The sequence below is a fragment of the Pteropus alecto genome, unplaced genomic scaffold (assembly GCF_000325575.1).
Source record: "Pteropus alecto unplaced genomic scaffold, ASM32557v1 scaffold15, whole genome shotgun sequence".
NCBI classification, from domain to species: domain Eukaryota; kingdom Metazoa; phylum Chordata; class Mammalia; order Chiroptera; family Pteropodidae; genus Pteropus; species Pteropus alecto.
This window is the reverse complement of record NW_006436286.1, coordinates 1103819-1110907: the sequence shown is the minus strand read 5'-3', so window position 1 is coordinate 1110907 and position 7089 is coordinate 1103819. Positions and strand designations below refer to the sequence as shown.

The following is a 7089-nucleotide window of genomic DNA, read 5'->3' as shown; positions in this document are numbered from 1 at the left end:
TCAGCTGTGACTTGGGGGGGCCCGCCGTGCCAGCCATGCTCAGAGCGCCGCGAACATTAACATCGGGGGGTGGGGTCCCAAGTTCTCTCTCATGCCTTTTGGGGACAGTCCCCTCTCGCGTCGAAAGTTGTCCGCGTGGCTTTTTCTCTCCGACGAGGTGTGGCCCCGGCTCTTCTGTGCGGCCCGAGCCCGGCCGCTCGCCCCTTCACCCTGCTTCACTTGCCACTCGCCCCACCTAGAAACTTCCTCCCCTAGGACCTCACCCGGCTAACTCTTCCTCATCATTCAAACGCCAGCTCACACGTCACCCGCTCACAGACGCCTTTCCCGAGCGTCCGGTGCTGTCACCCTCGCCCGCCGCCCTGGTCACTCTCCAGCTCTCCTGAGGTTGCGTGTCCTCTTTGCGTGTCCGGATGCTCATCCCACACTGGATGGAAAGTCCCGCCACGGTCACCACTGTACCCCGAGTGCCTGGAGCCCCACTAGGAGCAAGCCGTCACTCACCAAGTATCTGTGATGTGACATGAGTGAATGCTTTCTCCCCCTCCCCCACCGCCCTCGTCCCATGTCCTCGGGGCGAAGCCAGCAAACGGAGGACAAGGCAGCTATCCGAGAGAGGCAGAGGTGTGGCTCACGCCACGGGAACAGCTGGCCGGGTTTGGGTCCCGGCTCTGCCACGACTCGCTGGGACCTGGGCCTGCCCTCTCTGAGCCTCGGTTTTCCTCCCACACAAAACCGGGAGAAGCAGCTCATCTCCCTCGCTGGGCCGTGGGGAGGACGGACGAGACAGCACATGTGAGGCCGCCGGAGCCCAGTGCCAGCGGCCAATGGGACGCAGAGTCGGGGAGGGGCATGCACGACACCTGAGCTCAGGCCCCTGGGGAAAGTGTCCCCATTTGCGCTTCCTCGAGGGACGCACGGAAGTCTGAGGGGAGAGTCATTTGAGGGCTCTGCGAGTCATCTCCAGTACCCGCCCGGTGCCATAGGCAAGACAGAGATGAAGCGCATGAGGTCTGCGCCCTCTGAGCGGGAACGAGATAAGAACACAGGACTAGAGATAACCGAGGCTAAGCAGGGTCAGGGAGGAGAACTGGCGGACAGCCTGCTGGCCCCGGAGGGGCCGCACCTTCCCTGGGGCCCTTTCCCAGGACGCCTTGGCCGTGAAACAGTCAGTGGCTAAGAAAGAGACTGCCCTGGCCAGCCAGGCCCACCTTCTGAGTCCTGGCTGCCATGCCACCTCGCCTCTCTGCCCCTCTGCCCCCCATTGCTGAGTTTATAAAACAGAGATAGCTTCGGGACTTACTCGCAGGGTTCCTGGCGGGGTCGACGGAGGACCACGTTAGAAGCACTCGGCACAGGGCGTGGCGAGACGTGCCATCGCTGTTGGCGGTGGCATCACCTTGGTCCCAGCCAGAAGCACTTCAGAGACACTCCTGGGGCATGGGCCACGCGCATTTACGCCCTGAGAGCGCGAACGCGCTGCCCCTGCCCCAGGCACTGTCAGGGGATTGTCTCAGCCACCCAGGAGGAAGGCATCGTTTTTGCTCTTCCTTTCCTTCTTCCTAATACGTAACGTCAACTTTGCCAGTCGATCCGTTTCTACGTGTCCTGTTCGGCAGCGTTAAACGCATCCACCTTTCCATCCGCATTTCAGCGGGGCCGTGATCTCTAGAACCTTCCCGGCCTGGCCCGCAGACCGTCCGCTGCCGTCTCCCCTCCCCGGGCCCCGCTGTCTGTCGCGAGGAAGGCCTGGTCTTAACTGCTTCTTCACAAATGGAGAAACCAGGGCCTGCTACGCAATTTGCAGGGCTCAGCACAGAATGAAAAAGGAGACGAAAATCACGAGGAAGGCTCAGACGGCAATGGCAGAGGGTCGGATCGAGCTCGGGGCCCGCAAAGCAGGCCCCAGAGGAGACCGGGGCACAGAGACGGAAAGCTCCTTTCCCGAGGTCACACAGCAAGCAGACCGTCCTCTGAAAGTGGATGACTTCTCTGACTTCTGGTAAACGCCCTGCGGGCAGTGGCTTTGATTTGCTCATGGCTGGTGGCTCGGCACCCCACACTGCGCCTGGCACACACGGGCACCCCTGCCACAGTTCACGTCTGGGGGAATGAATGACTCGGTCAAGGTTACCCGAGAGAGAGAAAAGGCTTCTTCAGGCTTCTGTGCTTTGCCTCAGCCGTGGCACGTTTACGCCTCCTCCCTCACGTATACCTACAGCCCTCGAGTTCCCAGAAGCAGCCAGCGTGGCGTGTGTCTGTATATAATGTAGCCCAAAGCTTTTACGAGGCCCCGCCTCTTAAAAACATGCCTGGTGTTGAGTCCCACTTGTATAGGGTGGAGTGAAGTTAGAAGCCACCGGATAATGGGAGGTCACTGGTGGTTATGCTCTGGCTCCAGGTCACCAGAAGTCAGGTGGCCGAGTCCCCCGTCTGATCTCAACCCAAGAAAAATAGAACCAAATTATAAAATTATGACTAAGACACGGGCTTTGTTTAGAGTTATGGCAATAGGCGCTGTGAGGGTTTAGGGAGCTAGCCTAATTTGTGTTTCTTCAAGAGACCTCATTTTTCTGTCTGAATGTTTGTGACATTCTTTGCTGGCAGCGGGAGGAAGGGGGAGATGCAGGGGCTCGCTGATGCATGAGTCATAATCCCGATCCCATCATCTCTTGTCATCCTTGTTCTGTTCATGGCTCCCTTTTGGTTTAATTATTCTATCTTTACGTGTTTTATTTCCAGGAAAATAATGAATACCCGTGAACCCACCTAGGAGTGAGACAGTTACCGATAACGCACACCCCCTTGGGGCTCCTCACCCAGCTCGTCCTTCCATCTCAGAGGTAATCAATCACCTTGCGGAATGTTGTGTTTTCCCGTCATCTTTTTTCTGACATGTTAAATTTTGTTTGCCTGGGTAAATAATGTATTGTTTAGTTTTACTTATTTTCGTAATTCACAGCGAGGGGTGTTACACAACTTGTCACGTTCTGAGAATTGCTCTTTTGACTCAAGAACTGCGGAAAAGATCCCAGCGCCATGCTGTTGCATGTAGCTGTGGTTTATCTCTTTTCACCGCTGTATACTATGCCGCTGTGTGGCAGACCGCGACGTATTTCTCTCTTCTCCTATCACGGGCATTCGGGTCGTTTCAGCTTTCCACCGTTAGAGAGAGAGTGTCCATGAAATTCTTGTGCAACCAAACAGGAGCTGAATTTTGCCTCGGGCATCTAACCGGGAGAGGAATTACTGATTCCTAGGGCATGGGGATACTCGGATTTGCAGGAGAATGCCAACGTGTTTCCCGAAATGACTGCGGTGGTCATTTTTATCGCGGGGGATTCCCGCCGAGCCCATCCCCCACACCCGGTGTTGCCAACCTTTTCTGTTTTGCCAGTTGAATGTGTGTTGAATGAATATGTGTTTTAACGGTGAGGAAACCATGGGTTTCTCATATCGGTTTCCAACGGCTCAGCTTCTGTGATGACTTAATCCATGAGCTTTCAACACACTGAACGTGCCTTAAAATGCTGCTAAGACATAACGGAGGGGTCAACCGTGACGTGGCAAAAATCTGCTACAAACTGAGAAGTCCTCCCATCTGTTATCAATCTATGGCCGTAAAATGTAATTAGAAAGCAAAAGATAGAAACTCCCTTTATAAATCACACGTACGTTTGCTTCGAACCGTCATGTATATTCTATGCTTTTCTTCTTCACTGACAATGCATTTCCCAATTTCAAAGGGGATAAAATAAACGATCTCTGCTCTATGTCACACCCTATATGCGAAAATATTCAAATAGATTACAGAGTTTAATTTAAAAGCATGAAGCCTATGCAGAAGCTGGAAGGGAACATAAGCAAATAAATATCTAAGGTGGGTGCCGAGTGGCCAGGAAGTGCTTTTGCGAAGTCTACGAGGCAAGGTAGAAACCACCAAGGAGAAAAGATGGACGCGTTTAACAGCTAAGAATGCAAAACTTTCTGCAGGCTGCAAGATCAAATTAACAAAATGCGAAGACGACTAATCACGTGGGGAAGGTACATTGTGACTCTGGGCTGACAGCGCGGAGGCCGGGCTCAAAATGTGAGGACGCCGTGTTGGCGGGCGCTTGGCGGGATTAGATTATAGGCACGTGTGGCGGCCTGCGTCCAGACAGCACCTTGGGGCTCCCAGCTCTGTGCACAGAAGCCAGGAAATAGGGGAGGAGGGCCACTCCGGTGCACGGGTCTCGCGGAGGTGTGAGGGGACAGTGCGTCTGAGGAGGACGAAGGAGGTAGGTGGCTGCAGAACTGTTCCATACGAGGAATTTGAAAAGGGGTGCTGCACTATTGTGGGTTCAGGGCGGAGCGCTTTTCGGGGCTTACGGAAATATTAGGGTGAGGAGAGCAGCAGGGAGCGTGGCTCCAGGCTACTAAAGGAAATCTAGGAAATAAAGATTAGCGAAGGGGGTTAAGGACAACGTCCAAGGGTAACACGGTGTGCAGCATAAAAGCAGCCCTGCCCTCCCCATTAAATCTCATCACGACTCTGTGTAACGGGGCTGGGGTTGTGTTCTGACCCATTCGATGCAGCACGAAGTGAGGTCTCCATAAGCGAGAGCGTCCGGGCCGGACAAAGCTTCGTAAGGGGCTCTTGACTAAGGAGAACAGCTGGGCCGAATCACAACACTGACCACGGGTGACCCTCGGGTGACACGGGTTTGAACTGCACAGGTCCACTCAGACGCAGATTTCCTTCAGTGAGCGTGCAGCCAGCCTTCCGTCATCCTCGGGTTTTGAATCTGCAGATTCAGCCAAGCCCAGGTGGAAACGGTGTCTTCGATCTGTGGTCAGGAGTCTGAGGCTGCTGGAGGACGAGTGTATGCATGTTCTATGCCATTTTCCATGAGGGACTTGAGCATCCCTGGATTTTAGAATGGGGGATGGTGTCCTGGGACCAATGCCCCACGGGAACCTAGTGACGACTGCGGTTAAGTCTTGGGGGAATCGAAGTTATACAGGGACTGTTCAGGGGTTGGAGCCCCTAGCCCTCATCATTGGAGGGTCAGCTGTAAATTCCTTCTAAGGGTGTGGTCTCCTCTGAGTCCATCAAGCTGATTAAATTATGTGTAAAGGGATTAGCCTCAGACTAGGGAAAGCATCTACCTTCACTCTTGAGAAGTGGCTGCTGAGATGGCTCTTCGCTTCCAGCTTTTCTTTCATAAGATGTAATTCCGACCCCCGCCCCCGCCCGCCCCTTTCGTGCACATGGAGGTTTTCAAGAAAAGCAGCCATTCTGAAGAGGACCCGAGAGCGAGAAAATTCCAGTGAGTTACCAAAGAAGATAAAGGTGGGAGGGATTGTTTAAAAAGGGACAACGGGCCCAAGATGCACTTATTCATGCTAGGGACCCAGGTCAGCAAACGAGATTTAATACTTAACTGAATGGCAGTTTCGGCTTCCCAGAACTGTGACTTTTAACCAGTTGACAGGGAATGAACTGGAATGACCTGGTCAGCACTAGTAAGACAGTCTGCCAGATAGGCGGCCCCTTCTGTCGCCTCAGGCTGACTTTTCTACAGCTGGGCGGAGCTCCTTCCTACCAGGTGAGATGCTGCCCAGTTCAGGGCTCTTTCCATAAAGCCAATTCGATCCTTAAAATTTACGCAGTTGAGACTAATCGGGGGAGCACTTCGTAAGTTATAGGAATGTCTAACCGCTATGCTGTACACCTGACACGAACATAAAATAATGTTGAATGTCAGGTGTAACTGAAAAAAAAAAAATGTCCCCGGTTGAATTTTGACATGAGAAACACTGACGGTCATGGTGTGGTTGAGCAGAATCGTGTTTTCCTCTCTGGGACTGCCCTCGACCTGCCCAAATCTCACTTGGTTTTCTGCAACAGCTGTGCTGTTCCTGCAGCTCAGGAAGAGAAGTCGTAGTTATTCGATGCGTGTTTACTGAGTGCCTATGATGTCCAGGCAGTGTTTTAGGAGCGGGAAATGCAGCACAAACAAAAGGGAGACATCCTCGGTCTCAGGTGCAGTGGAGACGAAAAGTTAAAAAGCAAACATAGACCAGCGATGAGTGTGAACGTACGAAAGTAAAGGGCTTGAGGACCTCGGCTGTCCTATTTCAATCAGGTGGCCTGAGGGAAACTTTCTGACAAGATGATGGCTGATTTAAACCAAGTTCAGAGAGAACTTGGAGTCCCGATTTAGGGAGTCCCCGGCCAACTTTGCCACATCTGGGCCGTGTCCAACTTCTCTGAGCCCGGCCTGTAAAATTCAGCATGTGTAAGGAAAATGCAGCGTAAGTGATAGGGATTGCTAGTTTATGAAATGCGATTTTATTATGGTACGAATTTTATGGTTGCCATAACTTCCCCGCGCTCCAAGGAAAAAAATATTACAGTCTGCTGAGGGGCTTCTTGGTACAGTCCCTGGCATTAATAATTAGGAGGGGGATTTCAGATCCCCCCCCCCAAGCGAGCAGGCTCAGCGCTGACCACGCAAATTCAGAAAGCCCGTGATTGCCAGCTTCAGCGCCCTCTCCGTAAACTGGAGATGAAACAGTAGTGCCCACCACATCGTTTTGGTTTTTTTTTAAACGCCTATAGCACCTGGTCTTCCTAGGTGGTCTCTCATCCAAGTGCTAACCAGGCCCGACCCTGCTTAGCTTCTGAGATCAGATGGGATCGGGTTTGTTCAGGGTGGCATGGCCGTAGACTTTGGGATTTCGGTCGGTGGTGTTAAAACTGGCATCCCCCGAGCCACAGCCATATTTATTGACACCCTGAACCACGTGCCAGGCATGGCCTTAAACAATGGAAGTGTATCCATTCCTGTTACTCATAACAACCCAGAAAACCAAGTCGTATTTTCAAAGGCATTAAAACAATTTTTGATGTATTGGGATGACATTGGTTAATAACATTATGTAGGTCTCAAGTGCGCGAATCTGTAACACATCATCTGTGTCTTGCACCGTGTGCTCACCACCCGGAATACACGGCAATGGGAGACTAGAACTTGAGCCGCTTTTACCGCCAAGGAAACCAAGGCACAGAGCAGTTAAGTTCCAGAGTCCAACCCGGACGAC

At 52.6% G+C, this 7089-nt stretch overlaps 1 pseudogene; it reads right to left on the bottom strand.

Moving 5' to 3' along the window:
- Positions 1-6598: 6598 nt before the first annotated feature.
- On the bottom strand, positions 6599-6717 carry LOC112480281 (annotated as a pseudogene).
- Positions 6718-7089: the final 372 nt, after the last annotated feature.